General features: G+C 48.5%; 1 long non-coding RNA gene across 1 annotated transcript in view; it reads left to right on the forward strand.

Moving 5' to 3' along the window:
- Positions 1-2205: 2205 nt before the first annotated feature.
- The window catches only part of LOC110146910 (uncharacterized), a 32325-nt gene continuing 10886 nt past the window's right edge, over positions 2206-23644 (forward strand). Inside the window, exon 1 of the long non-coding RNA XR_011486852.1 lies at positions 2206-2428. This is a non-coding gene — a long non-coding RNA (uncharacterized lncRNA). The remainder of the gene's footprint in view (positions 2429-23644) is intronic.

The following is a 23644-nucleotide window of genomic DNA, read 5'->3' on the forward strand; positions in this document are numbered from 1 at the left end:
AAACAGGCTCTCCTTTACCTTCTCTTCAGCTATACCTGTGCCCTCTAACAGAGCTAGACTCAGCTTAAAAGTACAAAGTGCCACTCATTTAATGAATTGGGTTTTCTCAGAGTAGCGAAGCTAAAAGTCAAAACAGAATGGAAATAACAACAGCAAAACTTACAAGTTCAGTGAGACTTTCAGGCATTGCTCTCTGGACATGGAACCTACCTCTTATGGTTATTTGATTTAAAGCCTCTGATCCAAAATTGACCTTGTGCATGAAGCTTGGAGGGCAGAGGCGGCAAAGTGATGACCCTGGTTGGCTGACCTGCACACCCCTTAGTGTTGGACAGTTATCCAGTTTGTCTGCTTTGGTCTTCAGATCAGAGTGTAGAATGAACAAGGGAGAACAGTGAGGTGGGCAGAGGAGGTCTCTATAGCCAGGGACCCTCAGGAGAGGCATGAGGAAGGCATGGGGACCTCAGGGAACTCTGAGTCTCAATGACCTGAGTTTGAGGCCTGGATCCACCATCTGCCAGCTGTGTGACTTACACAAGTCAGTTAACTCTCTGTGAACCTCTGCTTTCTCATCTATGAAATGGGGGGAATGATAGCACTAACGTCATAAAAGGCTCTTGTGAAGGTATGTCGGAGACGGTGGGCAGGGAAGGGCGTGTGGGGAGAGCAGGCCTTCAGAAGTGTCTGCCTTTGGGAGGATGAGTGTGGGGAGCTGCCAGCAGGACTGTGAATCCACCAGCAATGCCTTCTCTGGGGGCTGTGGCAGGTGTTTGACTTGTCCAACCTTGGGTGCCTTGACTCATTTCCATGTTCACAATGTATTAAAACAAAGGCCAGTGGGCTAAGGACGAATGCCAACTGAACCCTGTAATGGAGTCTGAATCTCCACCAAGCCATGCATGGCTGCTCCCAGAAAGACGAGCAGAGTTATAATGAAATCAGCATGTGTTCACAGCCATCGACTGTGTTAATAGCCTCTTTGGATCTGACGAACCTGACTCTTTTCCACAGTCCCTGAGCAAACCACATTGGTGGAAGGGAAGTAGGAAGGATGTGGAGCAGGAAATGGTAGCGGCTCTGCCACCGCCTCTCTGTAGGACTTTGAATGGATCACTTGACAACTCTGGGCCTCAATTTCCATAATCTGTCATACGTGATCATTCCTGTTCTGTCTCCCCACTGGGCCATTTTGAAGACCAAGTGGAAATATGTACTGAAAAGATGTCAGAATCTTATGCAAACATCTTGAGTTGTTATTAATGGAAGAACACGGTGATGTATGGATAGTCACTGGCAACAGTTGATTTGTAAAATACTGTAGTTAATATTAGGTGTCTGAGCTCCATGGGTGACTTGGAAAATATACCAACTGCAACAAACATTTGCATTTTGAGGAGTCTACACGTTGTGTATTTTACATTTAATTGCACACCCTTCTATCTTCCTAAATAGAGCAGAGAAGAAAAAATTTAACCTTTTCTTGTTGACCTGGCCATTATAAACATTATCAGCAATGGTAGCTGCTGGAGGCCAATTAATGAATATGCATTTCCCTCTGCATATATATTATCTTACTTAATTATCTTATTATTAAGTATTATCTTATTATTAAGTATTATTATCTTAATGAATATGTATTATCTTACTTAATTCTTGTCACAAACGTGGGAGACAGAGCACATTATTTATTCTGTCTTATACTGAGAAGACTAAACTCATAGGAGTGAGATAACCCACATCACACTGCCAATAAGAAGAGGGACAGGCGTTTGAGACCCTGAAATCTATTGCCCTCTAGTATAGCCAATAAGTCATTTAGAAATACTTTGCCTCTCTTCCCTTCCTCTCTCTTTTCTTCCTTCCTTCCTTCGTCAATGCCTCAGTCAAAAAGCCATCAGGCATTGGTATGGTGGGAATGAGAGACTTGGCAAATCCTCTCCCCAAATAACACAGGACCAAATTGTCAAAAACAACCATTTCCGGGCTCTAGAAACTGACCAAGATTACATGTTTCCGGTAAGAAGATAAAATGTTACAGCAGCTTTGAAAAACAGCCTGGCAGTTTCTTAAAAAGTTAAATATAAACATACTCTGCAACCCAATTAGGTATCTGCCTGTATTGGTTTCCTGTCATTGCTGTAACAAATTACCACAAGCTTAGTGACCAAAAATCACACAAATGTATTATCTTACCTTTTAGGAGGTTAGAGGTCCACCAGGATCTGACTGGGATACAGTCAAGGAGTCTGCAGGGCTGCATTCCTTAGGAAGGACTGGAGGAGAAACCGTCCGGCTTCTAGATGCTGCCCCCGGTTCCTTGGTACATGGCCGCCTCCCTCCACCTTCAAGCCAGTCAGCAACAGTGGGTTGAGTCCTTCTCACATCACTCTGGCCTTCTCTTCTGCTTCTCCTACTTTTAAAGACCCTTGTGAGTAAACAGGACCTACCCAGATAATCCAGGATAATCTTGCTTTCTCAGACAAGTTGATTAGCAACCATAATTCCATCTCCAACCTAAATTCCCCCTTGCCATGTAACATATATTCACAGGTTGTAGAGATTAGGACATGGGGGCTTCCCAGGTGGCTCAGTGGTAAAAGAGTCCGCCTGCCAGTGCAGGAGACGGGAGACTCGGGTTCGATCACTGGGTCAGGAAGATCCCCTGGAGGAGGGTATGGCAACCCTCTCTAGCATTCTTGCCTGGAGAATCCCATGGGCAGAGGAGCCTGGCAGTCTACAGTCCATGTGGTCTCAGAATCGGACATGACTGTGTGACTGAGTGTGACTGTGTGACCCCCTGTGAGCATGGGGGTTTAGGACATGATATAAAATAATCTAGGATAACCTTGCTTTATTGAAGTTGGCTGATTAGTAAATTAGACTTCTTTTGGAGCCATTATTCTGCCTACCATACAACCCAAGATAATGAAAATATGTATCCACACAAAGACTTGTACATGAATGTTCATAACATTATACATAATGGCCCCAAACTGGTAACAATCTGAATTTCTGTCTACTGGTTAACAACAGATAAACAAAGTATGACACATTCTTAAAATGGAATATGATATGGTAGTAAAAAGGAGCTATGGATGTCTGTTACCTCATTATGTAAAAACATTGTGTTAAGTGAAATGAGATGCAAAAGATATATAATTCCCTTTATATGACATTTCCAGAAGAGGTAAATCTACAGACAGGAAGCAGATCTATGGTTGATCTGGGGATGGGGAATGGGGTCTGGCTGCAAATGAACACTGGGGAGCTCACCAGAGTGATGGAAGTGCTCAGAAACTGAATTTAGATGATGGTTAGGTGATGGTTACACAATTCTCTGAATTCCCTGTACAAATCTTTGAATGATATAAGGTGGGTTAACTTTATGGTAATTTATAATTCACTAAAACTGTTCAGGAAGAAAAGCGTTTATGTAGGTCCAACAGGGTTGTGGCCTGGTAGAGGTTCAAGGCCAGGTGAGGAAGGTGGCTGAGTATGGTAGCAGCCTAGTAGACCTGAGAATTTGATTATACACAGGATGCTTGAGCAGATAAGTAAATATATTAGGATAATTGAGGCTGGTTTTCTCACTATTAGAGGAAGGAGTTACAGATAAGGAAATAGGAAAGTGAGATTGAACCCAGTGTTGTCAGCCTAGAATTGGAGGTGTTGGTATAAACACTTGGTTTTAAACACAGATAAATTTAGAAATTAGCATATATGTAAATTTGATGTGTATATGTGCATTCACATATGTAAATATTACTGAGCTCTTTCTACTAGGAGGGCATAGAAATACCTACATAGCAAATAGCACACCTGGTGGCTAAGGTAATGGTTTCTAATGCTGTTTTTCACTAAAGAAGACCAGGACTACTTGGAGAAATGGCTGATTTCAGGGGTGGGGCAGGGAAAGAACACAATGAGTTGGAAATAAGTCCTACCAGAAAGTATGGAGGTGATCAAAAAATGACATGGATGTGTCAGAAGAACATGGAAGTCAATTTGAAAGGACTCCCACTGGTGCAATCTGGGACATTTGAGCATCATATTATATAATAATAGTAATGGTTTAAAACCTAATAAATAGCATTCCATGAGTCACTGGTTTAAATTAATGCAGAAAAGAAAACTCTTTATCATGGTAGAATGCCAGCTGATTAAGGTAGAAGGAGTGATGGGGTTAGGAAAAAATCTCCACTCACCATTCATTATAGTGGTAATGAATTCAACTAAAACTCATTCATTGAAAGTAGTTTCATGTTAAAACATTCAGGGACCTCCTTAGCAGTCCAGTGGTTAAGACTTCGCCTTCCAATTCAGGGGGTACCAGTTCCATCCCTGGTTGGGGAGCTAAGACCCCCACATGGCTTGTGGCCAAAAAAAACAAAATATAAAACAGAAACAATATTGTAACAAATCCAGTAAAGATGAAAAAACAAAAAAGAAAACCTAAAACATCACAAAATCTATTTGCATGCAGTGATGAGCCAGGCCTTGTTCTGTGCTGATCAGATATTTAGCACCGTCTGTTCCTGCCTTGAATGGTCACAGGCTGCTTTTTAAAGTTTATCTGTTTCATGGGTCTACATTCTTTGCCTGGGTGTCTGCTGTCCGTTAGTAGCTGTCTTTTTTTTTTTTTTTTGCTGTGGCCTGTGTTCCATCTGCAGGTGGTCCTGCTTGATCTTATTGGCAGTTCCCACCTGTAATTTCCAATCTGTTGTGGCTTAGGACACCATAGGAACAAGCTTGTTAGGGGCAGCACCACTGGCTCTGAGGGACTTGCGCACGAGGAGAGGGCATGGGCTTTTGTACATGGAAGTTGGGACAATATTTTGGCTGCTCAGAGACCTTGTAGCCTATTTCCTGGCTCCTATGATACTTTGAAGAGGTAAGATTGCCTGAACATTGGATATAACTAATGACCGCCTTTGGTTTAGGGGGACATCCGGTTTCTTTTCCTAAAGCAGAGTCACTTGACGGGTCAATGTGACCCGTGAGAATACACGGGAATACAGTGAGAATACACACGCTCTGGTCAACATTGGAGCCCGTAGGTTGCCCGGTGTTAATAAATTGGCCAAGGCCGCCTGCAGAGGGAGTTGTCCTTAGACACTTGGGAGATGGCTCCAGGGGAACACCAGTCAAGTGATCCTTTTAATGAAAATGAGCAAACTCTTGGCTGTTAATGAGCTAAATAATTGTCCCAGTTACCTATCCAGACTCAGACCCTTTTGCTCAGAGACAAATGCTGTTTCTTCACTTGCCAGTCCACACATTCCAAAAGCCTCTTCACTTCCATGTCGGCTGGGTCATCACGAACCCTGCAGCTGTGTCTGTCTTTAGCTCTCAGAGCCTGGGAGGAAGATATTTGCAGAGGCATATCCTCAAGACAGCTGTCATGGGGCCAGAGCCCTCATTGCCAGTGACACCTCTGGGATTGGGAACGTGGGCAGGACAGATGGCTCTGGGCTATGGGAAGCTGTCCCAAGATGTTTGGTCTACCACCCACAAGTAGACATCCATCATCCTGAAACTGGAAATTTGGTTTCTGTGCTCATTTTTATGTGTATTTATGTTGGCTGCTCTCCTCGTAATAACCTTGGCCAGCTGAGGAATAAGGGAAGTCATGCCGTGTCCACTCTGAGAGGGTAATTCCAAAGGGATGGGTGGGATGGTCAGGGACTTTTCTGATAGGGTACAACATGCCTCTGCTTGGCTGAGCTTGGTTTTAATGTGGGCCGAGTGCTCTCTTTGGAGTGGTAGCGAGGGTATATCATGCCAGGAGAGGCCCCAGAAGCCCGCTGGCACCATGTGGAAGGCAGTTTCTTCCAAGGAGCAGCATCATGAGCCAAAGAGGGTCTGGGTCTGGGGCCCATGCATCAGAGCCCTCAGTGACCCTCCTTTCTTCTTCTGAAAGTGAAAGTTGCTCAGTCTTGTCCAACTCTTTGCAACCCCACAGACTATAGAGTCCATGGAATTTTCCAGGTGAGGATACTAGAGTGGGTAGCCTTTCCCTTCTCCAGGATATTTTCCCAACCTACGGATCAAACCCAGGTCTCCTGCATTGCAGGCAGATTCTTTACCAGCTGAGTCACCGGGGAAGCCCAAGAATACTGGAGTGGGTAGCCTTTCCCTCTCCAGCAGATCTTCCTGACCCAGGAATCAAACTGGGGTCTCCAGCACTGCAGGCAGATTCTTTACCAACTGAGCTATCAGGGAAAGTGCTTTCTACTTGTAGGCCCTGTCATATGGATTTGGAAAGTACCTGTTCTCTGTGTACCCCTCTGTACCGGGCTGGGCACATTCGGCCTTCTCTGATAGGAAACACAGGCTGGGAAGTGATGCTCTGGACTCTCACATCCGCCAAGAGAAGGAGACAATCTACATGGTCACTTCCTTTCTTTCCTTTGGAGCCCCGTATCCCTATCTGTCATTGAGGGTGCTAGATTAGAGACCCTCTAAGGTTCCTTCTGGATAACATGATACCTGCAAAGCCACCTGCCTGGCAACTCTCCTCAGTGAAGGATGTAAGTGTCTGTCCCCATATGTAGACCCCTAGGCATGGAGTTCATGCAAGGCAGGGGATCAATGGCATCCTTGCTGGCAACTTTTAAGATTTTTTTTTTTTTGGTCTTTGAGTTTATACATTGTCACTGTGATAGGTCTAAGTGTGAGTTTCTTTTTTTCTGTTGTACTTGGGATTCATTTGGCTTCCTAAATCCGAGGGTTAATATCTTTTACCAATCCTAAAAAAGGATTTGATGAGATATACAATAAATAAACTTTCTCAATCTATCTTCCATTAAATTTTTCAAGGAAGTACTTATGATAGAACCATTTACTTTTTGCTCACAGATTTGTAGGTTGGGTTCTGGTAGCTCCACTCCACGTGGAGGGTTAGATTTGGATCTGATCCACGTATTGTCATCCCAGGATCCAGGCAGAAGGGACAGCAGTTACCACGGACATGTGAGAAGCCAAGGCAAACCACAGAAGCACATTTTAAACTCAGTGTACTTCATGTCCACTCACAGTCCATTGGCCAAAGAAAGTCACATGGCTATGCCCAGAACAGTGGGTGGGAAGTCTCATTCACCCATGGAAGGGGCTGAGGAAAGATGATTTTTTTTCTGAGCAGCAATGCACTGTACCTGTCACAGTCTGTCCACCTAGTCACAGATACTCACTTTAAGCCTCAAGCAGAACACACTTCCTTTCTTCCCAAGACCGTCTGAAGTTTTACCCAATGATAGAATCTGGCTGAGTCTTGTAATCTCCATCAGGTCTCTTGGTCCAGAGTCTTGTGAACTAAAGAGACGAGTATTTGCTTTCTGCTCCAGCCCCTTCCACTGCAAAAGGAAAAACTACACAATATGTAATTGAAGAATGGGGACAAAGTGGTCACAATTATTATTCCTGTTGACTAGAGGAAGAATGGGAGGCGCAAAGCAGTGGTCCAGGGTAGATTCCTCTTCCTGGGAAAATACAAAAAGATCCTCTTTTTGGGAGGGTAGACAGTCGTCCTTGATTCTTGCTTGAATATTCCTGAATTCCTTGATTCTTGGAGCAGTACCCACATCCATTGTTCTCCGTGGATCCTGGTTTCACCTCCTGGGATTTTCTCCTTCTTCCATTAACCTCCTTGCGTCCCTCCAAAGAGAGTGTTAGAATGTATGCCTTCCTTCCATGGCTGAGAAACTTTCTGTGGAAAGTGGGGGTGGGTGGAGGCAAAGTCTTTTTAAAAAAATGTATCTATGTTTGGCTGCGCTGGGTCTTCGCTGTGGTACGCGAGGCTTTCTCTAGTTGCGGTGAGCAGGGGCTGCTCTCTAGCTGTGGTATAGAAGCTTCTCATTGCAGTGGTTTCTCTTGGGGCAGAGCACGGGCTCTACGGCTCATGGGCTTCAGTAGTTGCAGCACATGAGCTCTAGAGTGCGGGCTTAGAAGCTGTGGCACATGGGGCTTTGTTGCTTCGTGGCATGTGGAATCTTCCCAGACCAGGGATCGAACCCATGTCGGGAGGATTCTTAACCACTGGACCACCAGGGAAGTCCCAGGTGCTTTTTTAATGGTAATATAACTCTCTCAGAATCATGTTTTAAAATGTGTTTGATTTTATTGTATTTTTACTACTTACCTCTAAAAATGTTTCTGAGTTCCAACTCCATATGCCACAAGCCTTTGGAGGACTGCCTCTCCCTCTCTCCTTCCCTTTCCCTCTGCCTCTCTCTTTTTCTCTCTCACTTTAATTATAGGTATGCTCAGTTAATCAGGCTTCCACAAGAGGAAAGCCTGATGTTGCTCTTTATCTACCAGGTATGATCTTAATCCCCTCAGATTTTAGCAAATGCTATGTGATGGTCACATCTGTGCTCTGAGACAGTGTCTTAAAGCCTGTGCCCTTGATTTGTTCTTTGACCTAAGGCTGCGTCTTTATGGCCATACCCTCAACTTGGTGAGAAAGCAGTTCCATGTTGCACCTTTGCAAGTCCAGGGCTTTCGGGACCCTCTCCATTCTGCTTGCAAACTGTTCCCATGGTCAGTCCTTTCCTGCGCTCATTTCTCTCTTGTGTCACCCTATGAAATGCAATGAGTAACATCCAACTCAGCCACAGAATCATCTTTTATGACGCTGCTTCACTGGAAGCCATAAATACATGAGGTGAATCTCTGGCTTTCCGGTTTCCAGGGCAGCAGTTTTCCCACCACGTAACACAAGTGCCGTTTCTCTAGCCCTGCTTAGTTTTCTTTACCACCTGCTACCCGGCCCCAAAGCCAGAGCCACATATTTTAGGTTGTGAGAGCAGCCCTCTCCTAGGTACCAAGTTCTGTATTAGTTCTAGCAGCAGCAGTACTTTCTGATAACTTCAGAAAACAAATACTTCCTTTTAACTCAGGGATGTGCAGGGCTTTTGTTCTGCTCCAGGCTGTGGGTCAGGTCTGGGTCCATGCCACTCGTTGAATATTCTGGGCTCCAGGCTGAAGTGCCGACCGCTATGGAGGGTGTGCTCATATCATGGTGTATCACAGAGTCTGAGCACTAGCTTATTTCTACCCAGTGGTCCTTTCATTCCCCCCCTCCCCCACCATCCCATTCTATCTTTGTGTCAGTCTCTTATTTGTTTAGATCTTTTCCAGTGAGTTAATTCTCACATCAGCTGTGTTTTAACTGTTCATTGGGCATTTAATTTTATGTTTCATTTCTGGAAATTCTAAGTTGATTCTTTTTCAGGTATTCCTGGTCAGTTTTGAAATGTTCTTTTTTCATTATGTTTAATCTCACCAGTCTTAATTTCTATTTCATGTCTGCAAATTTAGTATCTGGTCCTTGGGGCCCAATTTTGCTGCCATTGTTCTGGCTGACTCTCACTCCTGGTGCCTTCCTTGGGTCTTTGGTAATTTTTCATGGTGAGTTCATAGCTGACTAATTGTAATCTGCAAGATTCCTGGAAGGCCTGGGCTGAGCATGCATCCCCTAGAGAGCTTTTGTGGGTGCTTCCTCTTGATGCCTGAGGATACCACTCTCTGAAATCACTTTTTTTTTCTTTTCTTTTCTTTTAATATGGACCATTTTTTAAAAGTCTTTATTGAATTTGTGACAATATTGCTTCTGTTCTGTTTTTGGTTTTTTGACTCAGTCCAAGGCATGTGGGATCTTAGCTCCCCAAACAGGTATTGAACCTGCACGCCCCGCATCGGAAGGTGAAGTCCTAACCACTGGACCATCATGGAACTCCCTGAAATCACTTTAAATCAACATACCTTCCAAAAGTTTCCCAGGCTGAGAAGGTGTTGTAAATTCACATTCAGAGCCAAGCATGGAGACGGCCACATTTCCTAGCTCTTTTGTCCCAGGGACCAAATTGGAGGAGGTAGATCTCTTGCAGAGTCCTGGGTTCCGGGCAGAGGTCTCAGTACAGACCTCCCTCTTGTGTCTGCTTCTGGGTTTGGCAGAGGCCCCAGGGACAGCCCATGGCTTTAGTGTTCACATGGCCTTGGCCTCCATATAGCACTGTTGCCACATCTGTTAGCATTCCCCACATCTGTTCCTTGCCTCTCTTCCTGCCTTCTTGACTTCCTCTGCTTCGCCTTTGCATTTAAATTTATCTTTATTGTGTCCAATCCAGCATTTCTGGATGTTTATAGTGGGAGGGTGGTCGGACACAAGGGCAGAAGGTCTCCCCTCCGTGGGATGCTTACTGCTTCCTGGGTGCACAGCAGGCCCTGTCTCTCTAGAGGCCTGGGGGGCACAGTCCTGGATGCAGCCCAGGGACCATCCAGAGGAAGGAAAAGGCCCATGTCCCCTGCATTCTCGTCAGAGGACAGGGTGGATGGGCACAGAGAGGTGGAAGAGGAGTAAGGACTCTGAGTTTATTGAGTGCCTCCTGTGTGCAAGGTACCATGTTAGTGCCTCTCTACTCATATTTAATCCTATTTAAATATGGATTTAAATCCTATTTAATCCTCACAATAACCTTTTGAAAGGCTTATTATTTAAGCCTTATTTAATCCTCACAACAATCTTTTGTTTAATCCTTCTATTTAACCCTCACAACAACCTTTTGAAAGGCTCAGAAATGGCAAGGGATGTACCCAAGGTCACACATGTAGTGGGCAGCCAGGTTGAGAAGCCAGGTCCACCCCGTTTTCACTTCTTTAGAAACCAAGGTGCAGGTGGGCCTGGCTGTCTGGGACGGGCCCTAGGCAAAGCAGCCTGACCCTTCATGTACCGCCCTGGGCAGCTGGGTCTGAGTGTGCGGGTGCAAGCTGACGGTGGGCACCCATAAGGGGGGCCTTAAGGGGGCATTCCCCCTCGTCCCTTTTCATGATGGTTGTAGAAACTCAAAAGTATGCTTTTTAAATGAGGTAGAGAGACGCTGTACTCTCTGGGGGCAGAGGGCTGTGGTGCGGCGGGGGCTGGCAGGACTGCCAAAACCCTGTCTCCTTTATTTATTTATTTATTTTTTCTTTATTTTTTTTTTTTTTAATTTTTTATTAGTTGGAGGCTAATTACTTTACATCATTACAGTAGTTTTTGTTATACATTGATATGAATTAGCCATGGAATTACATGTACTCCCCATCCCAGTCCCCCCTCCCACCTCCCTCTCCACCCGATCCCTCTGGGACTTCCCAGTGCACCAGGCCCGAGCACTTGTCTCATGCACCCAACCTAGGCTGGTGATCTGTTTCACCCTAGATAATATACATGTTTCAATGCTGTTCTCCTGAAACATCCCACCCTCACCTTCTCCCAGAGTCCACAAGTCTGTTCCATACATCTGAGTCTCTTTTTCTGTTTTGCATATAGGGTTATCGTTACCATCTTTCTAAAGTCCATATATGTGTGTTAGTATACTGTAATGGTCTTTATCTTTCTGGCTTACTTCGCTCTGTATAATGGGCTCCAGTTTCATCCATCTCATTAGAACTGATTCAAATGAATTCTTTTTAATGGCTGAGTAATATTCCATGGTGTATATGTACCACAGCTTCCTCATCCATTCGTCTGCTGATGGGCATCTGGGTTGCTTCCATGTCCTGGCTATTATAAACAGTGCTGCGATGAACATTGGGGTGCACGTGTCTCTTTCAGATCTGGTTTCCTTGGTGTGTATGCCCAGAAGTGGGATTGCTGGGTCATACGGCAGTTCTATTTCCAGCTTTTTAAGAAATCTCCACACTGTTTTCCATAGTGGCTGTACTAATTTGCATTCCCACCAACAGTGTAAGAGGGTTCCCTTTTCTCCACACCCTCTCCAGCATTTATTGCTTGTAGACTTTTGGATAGCAGCCATCCTGACTGGCGTATAATGGTACCTCATTGTGGTTTTGATTTGCATTTCTCTGATAATGAGTGATGTTGAGCATCTTTTCATGTGTTTGTTAGCCATCTGTATGTCTTCCTTGGAGAAATGTCTGTTGAGTTCTTTGGCCCATTTTTTGATTGGGTCATTTATTTTTCTGGAGTTGAGCTGGAGGAGTTGCTTGTATATTTTTGAGATTAATCCTTTGTCTGTTGCTTCGTTTGCTATTATTTTCTCCCAATCTGAGGGCTGTCTTTTCACCTTGCTTATAGTGTCCTTTGTTGTGCAAAAGCTTTTAAGTTTCATTAGGTCCCATTTGTTTATTTTTGCTTTTATTTCTGAAATTCTGGGATGTGGGTCATAGAGGATCCTGCTGTGATTTATGTCGGAGAGTGTTTTGCCTATGTTCTCCTCTAGGAGTTTGATAGTTTCTGGTCTTACATTTAGATCTTTAATCCATTTTGAGTTTATTTTTGTGTATGGTGTTAGAAAGTGTTCTAGTTTCATTCTTTTACAGGTGGTTGACCAGTTTTCCCAGCACCACTTGTTAAAGAGGTTATCTTTTTTCCATTGTATATCCTTGCCTCCTTTGTCGAAGATAAGGTGACCATAGGTTCGTGGACTTATCTCTGGGCTTTCTATTCTGTTCCATTGATCTATATTTCTGTCTTTGTGCCAGTACCATACTGTCTTGATGACTGTGGCTTTGTAGTAGAGTCTGAAGTCAGGCAGATTGATTCCTCCAGTTCCATTCTTCTTTCTCAGGATTACTTTGGCTATTCGAGGTTTTTTGTATTTCCATACGAATTGTGAAATTATTTGTTCTAGTTCTGTGAAAAATACTGTTGGTAGTTTGATAGGGATTGCATTGAATCTATAGATTACTTTGGGTAGTATAGCCATTTTGACAATATTGATTCTTCCAATCCATGAACACGGTATATTTCTCCATCTTCTTGTGTCCTCTTTGATTTCTTTCATCAGTGTTTTATAGTTTTCTATGTATAGGTCTTTTGTTTCTTTAGGTAGATATACTCCTAAGTATTTTATTCTTTTTGTTGCAATGGTGAATGGTATTGTTTCCTTAATTTCTCTTTCTGTTTTCTCATTGTTAGTGTATAGGAATGCAAGAGATTTCTGTGTGTTAATTTTATATCCTGCAACTTGACTGTATTCGTTGATTAGCTCTAGTAATTTTCTGGTAGAGTCTTTAGGGTTTTCTATGTAGAGGATCATGTCATCTGCAAACAGCGAGAGTTTCACTTCTTCTTTTCCTATCTGGATTCCTTTTACTTCTTTTTCTGCCCTGATTGCTGTGGCCAAAACTTCCAAAACTATGTTGAATAGTAGTGGTGAGAGTGGGCACCCTTGTCTTGTTCCTGATTTCACCCTGTCTCCTTTAAAGTCAGCATGTGGAGTCTCTGGTCACTCCCGCATGGACGCTTCAGGTTGAGAGGCGGGGGTGGTGGGTGTGTGTGGATGGGGCTTGGCCGTGTGGTGCTTACTCTGCAGAAGTCCTGGCGGCCGTGTTGTTGAGTTGCTCCCGAAACATTCACCACCCAGGACTCAGGGGGCCCAGGATCCTCAGGTGTTTTATCATTTTTTAAATCTAGATTCATTCCCAAGGATGACAGCAGCTTTAACACACAAGTCTGGCCCAGACTTTCTCCCCCAGCCCGGGGGAGAAAGTGGCATACACCTTTGCCACTGAGCAAGCCACATTTCCTGTCTCCTCCTTGGCACTGCCCCAGCCCCCGGGCGGTCTGCTCCCCTGCATCAGGGTGTCCCCATCGCTGAGAGGGAAGGCTTCAGCAGATGTTGGAGGCAGAGCAGAAGGAAGCTGCCCTCAGGGGATACCGGGACCTGTGCCGCGCTCACCTTGGCTTTCCCAGGCCAGCAGGGGCAGGGTGCTCTGTTTAAGGAGTGGGGCAGGGTACTCTCTCTAAGGAGGGGGTGGCCTGGGGGCTGAGGGGCGGGCTTAGCTGCCGCACAGTAGTGCCCTGAGCTGACTTTAGGTCCACAGAAGCTTTCTGGGCACAGCAACCTGGATGCTGGGCCTCTGGGCAGAGTTCTGTGATGGGAGGGCAAATGCCAGGGCAGGGAGCAAAAAGGTTCAGAAAGTGGATCCAGGATACAGATGAGCCTGTTTGCAGGGCAGAAACAGAGATGCAGATGGAGAGAATGGACAGGTGGATATGGGAGGGCGGGAGGATAGATTAGGAAACTGGGAATGACGCATGTGCGCTGCCATGAATAAAACAGACAGACAGTGGGAAGCTGCTCACAGCACAGGGAGCTCAGCTCGGCGCTCTGGGGTGACCTAGAGGGGTGGGATGGGGGTGGTGGGAGCGAGGGCCATGAGGAAGGGATGTATGTATGCATATAGCTAATGCACTCTGTTGTACAACATTGTAAAGCAACCATACCCCAATTTTTCGAAAAGAAGAGAAAATGGACCCTGGGTTCAGGTTCTGGCCTGTTGCTTGCCTGTGTGACCTTGGGCAAGTTGCTTGACGTCTCAAAGGCTCACTCTCCCCCCACCTTGCGAGTGAGAGTAACGGCAGCATCCTCCTCTGTTGTTGCCGCTGCCTTTTGCACAAGGCCTGACACGTGCTAAGCAGTCAGTCAATGCTGCCTGTTGTTGGCGGCATCATCGTGGTCGGTGTTAAGGAATCCTGGAGTCCATGGTGCTGACTTCTGTCGGCTCTGGTCTGAGCATCAAGATGAAAACTCAGACCATAAAGCGCAATAATTCAGAGCATCAAGGTAGAAAGTGAGTCACCGGTGCCCAGTACCGGTGTGGTGATGCCCCTCACTCTGGGGGGAGGGCATCTGAAAGACCAAGTGGGGTGAGCAGATGGTTGAAGGGGGAAGGCCCTCCTGGTAGCTTCTCTAGCGAGCCTGGCAGGTGAGTCAGCCTTCTCCTGCTGCTCACTCAGAGGCGGCTGGTCTACCCTGCCTGCCTCCGGGAGGTCAGGAGACAAGGGCCTTTCCTGGAGGAAAGCTGCAGAGGAGCCTGGGCTGCCAGAGATGGGAATCTGGAGAAAGAGCAGGCATACCAGGACCCAAAGAGAATTAAGAGAAAGCCACCACGCCTGACATTTGGAGGAGGGTAGATACTTACCCACTAGGCTGCACTGGGACTGGGACTGGGGTCGGGTCAGGATCTGCAGGCTCAGCCAGCTGCAGAGGTGGGCATTGATCCTGGGCTCATGAACTCCAGAGCCCGTTCTCAGCCTGCTTGCTGTGTGTATCCCACGGGAGCTGCAGTTTGTGGCTGCTCAGAGCCCATTCCTCCAGCCCTCTGTGGCTCTGCATCCCCTACATCACCCCCTGCCAGGGCTTCACAGGGTCAAAAACTGGTCCAAAACCAAGTGGCTGGAGCCCACACTTGGAGCTTTGTTAGGTGGCACCATGAAAGATTTGAGTCGGGGAACAGCAGCCTGATGGGGGAAGGTTTGGGTTAAATAGTGGAGGGCCGGGGTCCTAATTCCCACTAGGGCTAAGCACATGCCTGACCCTGGAGCCAGCCCTGGCCAGGAGAGGGGCCTTATGCCCCTGGGCCTTCAGAGTCACGTTCATCGGGTGATGCTGGGAGAAAGCACTTTGCAGGGAAAGCTATGTTTCATCTACTGGATTTCCTTCCTTGCATGACACACACGATTCTGCTAATCCTTTCTTGATGGCAAGTCCATCTTTCCCTGTTCCTGGGGGTATAAGTGCCACTTATGCCCCCGAGATCTCTGAGGACAGACTCTTGTAGATGGAATACCACACCCCCCTCCCACCCAAAGGTGCTCAATCCTAATCGCCTTTACATGGCACAAGAGACTTTGCAGATGTGATTAAGTTCAGGATTTGGAGATGTGGCTCAGATGTAAAAGCATCTGCCTACAATGCGGGAGACCCGGGTTCAATCCCTGGGTTGGGAAGATCCCCTGGAGAAGGAAATGGCAACCCACTCCAGTACTCTTGCCTGGAAAATCCCATGGATGGAGAAGCCTGGTAGGCTACAAACCATGGGGTCACAAAGAGTCAGACACGACTGAACGACTTCACTTCACTTGGAGATGAGGTTATATGGCTGGGTCCAATGTAATCATAAGGGCCCTTACAAGTAAGGGAGGAAGGCAGGAGTGTCAGAGTCAGAAAGGGGTGGGATGACAGAAGCAGAGGTCAGAGAGAGGCAGAGAGGAGTTGGAAACTGCTATACGGCCGGCTTTGCAGATGGCAGAAGAAGCAGGAGCCCAAGGCCTCTTGACAATGGAAAAGGCAAGGAAGTAGGTTCTCCCTTCGACCTCCCCCTGCCCCCAGAAGAAACACAGCTGGGTGACACTTTGATTTTTAGTATAAGGAGACCCACTGTGGACTTCTGACCTCCAGAACCATAGGATAGCATGTGTTGTTTAAGCCGCTAAGTTGGAGATAATTTGTTACAGTAGCAATGGGAGACAACTAAAGACACAGACCTGCATGGGGCTGAATGAGACACTGAGGGGGCCTGTCCTGGACCTTCCCCAGAGCCTCTCCCTGAAGTGGCCCTGGCCACCGCTGTCTGTGTGGGCTTCCACTTCTTCCCTTGCCACTACCCGACACTCTGCTGCCGTGTCTTTGTGAGCATCTTCTATCTTCTCGGTGTTTGTTTCCTTCAGAGTTGCGTCCAACAGCTGATTAGGAGCAAACAGAAAAGATAGCAGGCCCCTGGGGGAAGATCAGGCCTCACTGACGGGGAATCGAGCCCCCTTTTCCTCCCAAGTCATAACTGTGAGCTTTGTGACAGCGGTTTCCCTCCATTTGGCTGCACTCCGTCAACAATTTCTGGCTTTATATCAGTGTTCCAGAGGGCAGAGCTCCCAGAAGGCTGAGTGCCAGCCAAAAATGGGTTCCATGTGCTCTCAGGGAAGACAGGACAACTCACTCCACTTTCTGGCCTTTAGAGAAAGCCAGCACAGGAGTGGAATCTGTGAGTTTTTATCAGAAACACCTTTGGCTTTGGTGTACCTGAGAAGAAGCCCTAAACAACACCTTCATCATGGCTTAAGGAAGATAGCATGCGATTGGCAGCTGGCTTTGTTGGAGGAAATGGCAGGCTGTGGTGATGGACAGGGGGTGGGAGGGGGGTGCATCAGCTTTGGTGTTTTGCTTTTTGCTAAGGCCTTAGGAATCTTCCATGACTAGGCCAGCCTTTGCTTCTGGGGGGCCTCCTCCCAGAACCTGATTGATCCACACATTCCTTGACATTTTAGAAACTTGAGAAAACAAATCAGCTCTTTATCTAAAGAAAAATTTAGCACAGACAATTAACCTTGGGATTTGGGCATTTCAAGGCTGTTATAAAGGAGAGTGAGGCAAAGACAGAAAGGCAGATGGACCAAGACAGTGGCGCTTACCTCCCCAGCACTGACACGAAGCTAGCTGGTAACTAGGTCTTGAGTGGTTTCTCTGCACTGAGGCCTCAGTTTCCCCACCTGCTACCCAGGTGGTTCCCCATGCATCCAGCCACTGACTTCTACCTCATACTACTGGTTGATTCTAAGCCTGAGTATTGCCACAGGCCTGTGTTTTACATGACTTTACAGTGAGGAGGTCTTGCTTCATTCAGAAACAAAGAGAAAATATTTCATGAATGATTTCAAGAAATTCTCCTAGAAACTAAGAATTCCCTAAAGGTGGTTAGCAGATAGTTCTCAGAATTTGCAAAGAGATAATCAATTTTCCAGGTGTTTCCAGACTAGGATGTGGCAGAGAGATGTCAGATCTTTAAGAGGAATGCCAGGCAGCCGGATTCCTACCTGCAATCCCTCCCCACCCCACCCCTTCCTGAGGGCACAGCCAGAGGACTTCTGTTGGCCTGGCCTCCACTGCTGGCTGCAGGACCTGGGCTCTTGGAGCCATAGTTAGTTAACACTGGAGTTTGAGCCCACGGAGGAAGAGTTTGATTTTCTGCAGCAGATAGTAAACGGTCCCCACACACTAGACCAACTCCCTGAGCCCTGAAAGCATTATAATAAAACCACTACCACCCCCCCCAACCATCGCCAACTCAAATGAAAATGTTTCCTTTGTATAGTTGCTGATTACAAAATTCCAGCTAAGCTTCATGATGCTAAGTGTTTCTTACTGATTGAAGGGCCTGCTTGGCTTTCCAGCCTGGAGTGTTCTGTACTAAAGAGTTCATGGTTGTGGCCTTTGGAGTGTGAAAGAACTGAGATTTAAACCCAGTTCTGTCTCCTTCCCCCATGTGAGCGTCTCACTTCCCTTTTTCTCGGTGTCTTCCTCATGGAGCTATTAGGCTTGAAGCTACCATTTATGGAGTGCACTGTGTGTGTATGTGTACGCTAAGTGGTGTCTGACTTTTTGTGACCCCATAGACTGTAGCCCACCAGGCTTTTCTGTCCATGGGATTTTCCAGGCAAAAATACTGGAGCTGGTTGCCATTTCCTACTCCAGGGAATCTTCTCGACCCAGGGATTGAACCCATGTCTCTTACATCTCCTACCTTGGCAGGCGGGTTCTTTACCAGTAGCACCACCTGGGAAGCCCAGTTGGGAAGCTTGCACTGCGGCATAATAGTCACAGTAACCTCATGGTGGGTGTATGTATGTGTTGGGGACATCACTGTTCCTATTTTAGAGACAAATGATAGACTCAAAGAAGCTAAGTGACTTATCCAAGGTTACAGCTTATAAATGGCAAAGCTGGAACTTGATCCCAGAAATCAACTCAAATGTCTGCATTCTTGACCACTAAGTTCATGCTCACCAAGTGCCCAGGAGGCCTTGTACTTAGTAGGTGCTCATGCAAATGAGTGAATAGAGAAAAGCTGTGTGCATGTCTGCAAACCTGACCCAAGACACATGCTATCACAGGCGTGAAACCGTGGCTTCTGTGACCTTGGCATGATGGCAGGCAGACAGCGCCCTCGGGGATTCTTCCAGGGCGAGGCTGGGCAGGAGAAGGCCCTCTGGGATGCCCGAGCTGTCTCATCCTCCTCCTCCTGGGCGAGCATCACTGGAGTTTGAGTCCAGATCCTGGATCCTGGAGGCGGGCACGGAGGTGTTTAGATTTAAGGGATAAGTTCAAAGTAGAAAGGAAGCTCTCTTAAAAATGAAGGGCAGCATGAGTGTCGGGGCCAAGGGAGGATGGTTGAGAATTCCTAGTAAAACTTTACAGCTTCCGCATTTCCCCTCCTCTAAATCTTCCCATGAAAACTGTGCGTCTGGGGGGCCGTCTCGGCCGAGTGAGGGCAGGAGCCACCCATTAGCCCAGCCAGGGAGGGCTTTCCGGCTTCATTAGTGCCTGCCCATGGTCTGGTGGGCAGTGGCCTGCTGAGTGGGCGCCATGCTGCAGGCCCAGAGGTGAGGAGAAGCAGCCACAGATGCCCGCGGCGGCCGGGTGGTACCCACGCTGCCCTCCAGCCCTGCTGGACTGCATCTGGGCAGAGGAAGCTCAGCTGTTGTCCCTTTTATGCGTATTGACTTAGTGGAGTGCAAACATGTTAAAAGTTCACTTTCTCCTTTATAGAAGTCTATAAAAAGGCTCTTAAACCGGAGTCCTAGGGCTTCAGCGAGACACATATAGACTTGGGCCCTGGGGACGGCACGGTCCATCCCTCTGCCTCCAGCATGGGGGTGTGATCCCCTCAGCTTGAAGCCCGGAAGCCCTGGTTTAGCCAGCATGGCTGCAGTGGACGCATAACAGCGGGCAGAGGGGTCCTGACTCAGGGGCCGCCTGAGGCCTGTGGGCTGTCTGAGCCCAACGCCTGGCAATCCTTGTTCAGTGACTGATACACAAATGAACGAAGGTTCTGGGGCTCATGCCAAGGGCCCGGCCACCTTTGCCCTGTCCTGCACCCTGCACCTTGGCATGGGCCACAGCTAGGGCTTGGGGCAGGAGTGCCTGCTGCTCACAAGTACATACAGTGGCGTGTCCACCTGACACCTGCTGCCCCTTTGCACCCCACTGACCTGACCCTGCAGAGGGCCGCACTCCCTGAAGGGGGCTGGCAGCACAGCTGGGGGCTTCATCCATCATCTTCCCCCACGGTCCCTGGCCATGGGCAGGCCCACTGAGCTGGTCCCTCTAGGAACTCGGGGGCCTGATGGGCTGGGGCAGCTCCCCTGGCCAGGAGGGGTCTTCACAAATAAGGCTGAGCTTTCCTGAGAGGAAGAAACATTCAAATCTATGTGAAAGCCCAGAAGGGAACTGGCACTTACGGGAAAGAGCAGGCATTCCTCTGGGTGCAAATCTAGTCAAAGCACAGAGGGTCAGACGGAAATCCGCATCTGAGGGGAGGCTGGCTGTGCAGCTGGAGCTGGTAGTGTCCCTCTGCCTTGCTTGAGCTCTAAGTCCATGTTGTCTTGAGTAAAATGGAGGTATGTCACTAACTGGAGCGTATTTGGAAGGTAGGGGTTAAATGTAATACAAGTATGAGGCATGCAGCAGTGTCTGAAACATAGAAAGCATCAGTGCATGGATTTTACTGTTTCCACCAGCACGATTATCAGTCCCTGTCCCTGTCATTATTGGCAGCATAGAAACATTTGCTAGTGGAAATGCCTCAGCCATTGTTGTCGCTCCATACACTAAATGGTATGAAAATCTTGGGGTGTTGCTTGGAAGGGCTCCATGGACTGATGTTCTAGAACGGAGCTGCCTGGCTACTGAGTACTTACAAGGTGACCAGTGAAAACAAGGAGCTGAATTCTTAATTTTATTGTGTTTTAATGAATTTAAATTTAATGATTTTAAATTTAAATAGCCACATGTAGCTAACAGAACAGCTACACTGGATGGCACAGTTCTAGAAGGTTCCCTCCAAACTGGGCATTGCCCAGCTCCTCTCTGTGCTGTGGTAACACGAGATGGGGAGGGGCTTGCCAATGACTGCAGCCCCTCAACCATGCACAATGCTGGGTTGGAATTTACCATGGTATTGTTAACCACGTGGCCATGTTCCCTTGAAGCTAGCCACATGGAGATGAGCTGGCTACTGTCAAACACTGACCCTAGCCAGACTTTGGATTCTAGCCATGACAGCCACGTGGCTTCTGACCTTTATGGGAACCAGAGCAGAGGAAGAAGTAGCTCACTTTGATGGAGCATCTGTCCCTGACACTGGGCTGCCAACTCCATTTTAACAGATGAGACCACCCCCGGAAGAGGCAGGGTGACTTGTCGGGGCTTCATCCCCTAGCAGTTCCTCAGACCACAGAGATAAAGAATGAGCCAGGTTTTGCACTGACTGGACAGACACCAAAGTACAGAGGCTCAAGGTCGCAGGCTGCAGAGTGGAGCTTTCCTGGCCAGGCAAGGCATGGTTTCCCATCAACAGCTGTGGGGATGGAGGCTCAGAGGGTCAGGGGACCTGCCCAAGACCCCACAGAGAGGTGGACAGTCACTGGTGGCAGGATGGAGATCAGGGGCTAGGTGTCTGAGCCCACTTCTCCCACGCCCCTCTCCCCCCGGCCCCCTGCAACCCTGCTTCCCCTTCCTGCGGCCACCCTCGGCCCCTGAGCGGACAGGCCCCACCCCGGGGTGCATCCTCGTGCACTGGAGGGTGGGCGGGGCCCGGAGTGGGGTGGTCGTGCCTCCAGGGGGCGCGGTGTTTGGGGGGGCGGTGGGGGGCTGACAGCTGACAGCCTTAATGGGCACATTGTCCCCTCACTGCCGAGAGCGCCGCCCGGCCACTTCCTCACACGCCGCGCGCTGGATGAGCTCATGTCTGAGGCCGCGGGCGGCGCGGGGCGGCCGAGCTGGGCTGCAGGGAGGCCCGGCGGCCGCGAAGCCCGAGCGGCTGGGGCGGCAGAGTCGTGAAGCGGAACGTTGTAATGAGCGACGCCGGCTGGATTTATGGGGCTGCGCACGTGCGCCTGGCCTTCCTGCGAGGGCCTCGCCTGGGAACAAAAACAAGTCCTGGCCCAGGCACGGCGCGACTGGGTCTTAACAAGAGCCCACTAATTACTGGAAGGCCCCGGCCAGGTCCCCGGCCTGCAGAGGAGCAGTCAGTGCTGCTTCCTGTCAGTGAAGGCCTTGCTGGAGCCCCCGTTCTCTGCCCAGGAGGACGCCCGAGGCCAGCCTCTCCCTGGCTCGATGGCCTCCTGGAAGGTGCTGATCGCCATCCTCCTCAGTTTTCCTCATCTGTGAAATGGGGGTAATGTACCTTATGCGGCCATTGTTAGGCATTCTAGAATGAGCAAGAGTTGACTTGAGAGGGCCTCCTTCCTGGTTTTGAATCCTGTTCAGCCAGGTTCCTGCTGTGTGGTCTGGCCAAGTCACTTCACCTCTCTGATGCAAGTTTCCTCACCTAGAGTGTGGGGATGGTCTTGCTCATTGTCAGGGTCATTAGGAAGGTCTGACGAGAGGACGCATGCAGGCTCCTTGGTGTTCCTAGCATCCACACTGCTGCGGCTTCTCCGTGCATGATCGCATCCCTGCTTGTGTTGTTGGTGTGGTTTCCACCCGAGCGTGGAGGTGGCAGATAGGGTCTTGAGCGGTTGGCATCAGGTGACCCTGCCCTGCGCCCTGGTGGTCTGAGCAATGCACAGTTGGACCCACGTCCTGTCCAGGGCATTTGAAGACTCACCAGGGCCAACGAGTGCCATGAGCTTGTGATCACAGCCTCGCTCTGCTGGTGTGGAGCCTGACGGGACCAGGATCCAGGCCTTGGACTGAGCTGCCACAGGACCTGTTGTCCTGTCCCAGGGCTGGGGCTGTGAGATGCTTCCTGACTCAGGCTTGTATGTCGGGGTCATCAGGAAATGCTGCCCGTGGCCCATCCAGGACACCTGCCCTGGGGTTAATAGGCTTGCACCCTTGCCTGTGAAAGGTGTGACCTCAGCCTCACTGGCACACAGGCCAGGGCTCTTGGCCACCATCACACAGAGGTTTCTCCTGCACACATTTTCCGCTGCTGTCCCTGTCTGTTGATACTGTGAATTTAGCATCTAGCCGGAAAGTTTCCATGTCCACACCCTTTTCAAATCAAGATCCAGGGAAGCGGAAACAGCAGATACCACGAGACCCAGGCTGCCATTAGCTATGTGGCTGGCTGGTGCAAGTCAAAGTCTAGTGGCAACATCGGACTTCACTCTGACGCCTCTCTGTGCACACATGGAGCCAGAGACCCAGTAGGGTGTTGCTCCAGAACCGGAGCTCCAGGAGTGGGCACATGTGCCTGGGTCTTCCTCCTGCTTCCCCTCTGAGTCAGGTGCTCTGACTGCTGGTTGGCCTTTGAGGTTCCAGCAGGCTCGGCTTGACCGTGATTTGTGCAACCCTGAGAGAGAGTCCCTCTTCCCTTCTTCCCTGGGGTGATGCACTGAGGGTGCCGCAGGGCGCTCAGGGAGGGTGGGGTCTTCTTTGCTTGCTCACTGCTGCACATCAGAGCTGAGTGCAGTGCTTGGCCCAGAGGGCTCTGGGGATGTGTGTGAATGAACTTGCTGTCTGATAGGGAGATGGCCATGTCAGCTTCTGATAGCTGTCCAGTAGGTACAGTGCTGTCACTGGTGGGTGTGCAGGCTACACCGAGGGAGGACACTCCACTGGATGGTGGGGTCAGGGAGGCCTTCCTGGAGGAGGTGGAAGGGCAAGAGAAGAGACCTAAAAGGTCGAGCAGGGTTACACAAAGCCAGCAGTAATGTGTTCTGGGCCGAGGAACTGACACACACCAAGTCTTGCAAGCAAGATATGAGTGGCCTGAAACAGAGTCAGGACAGGTATAAAGAGGGGCGGAGGTGGACTTCGACTTCGAAGACAGCTTTTAAAACTTGCATGGATGGTCTCATATCCTTAACAGTTTTATAAATGGAGACATCGAGCATCACCCCGGTGTGTTAGGA

Source organism: Odocoileus virginianus, chromosome 3 (assembly GCF_023699985.2).
Source record: "Odocoileus virginianus isolate 20LAN1187 ecotype Illinois chromosome 3, Ovbor_1.2, whole genome shotgun sequence".
NCBI classification, from domain to species: domain Eukaryota; kingdom Metazoa; phylum Chordata; class Mammalia; order Artiodactyla; family Cervidae; genus Odocoileus; species Odocoileus virginianus.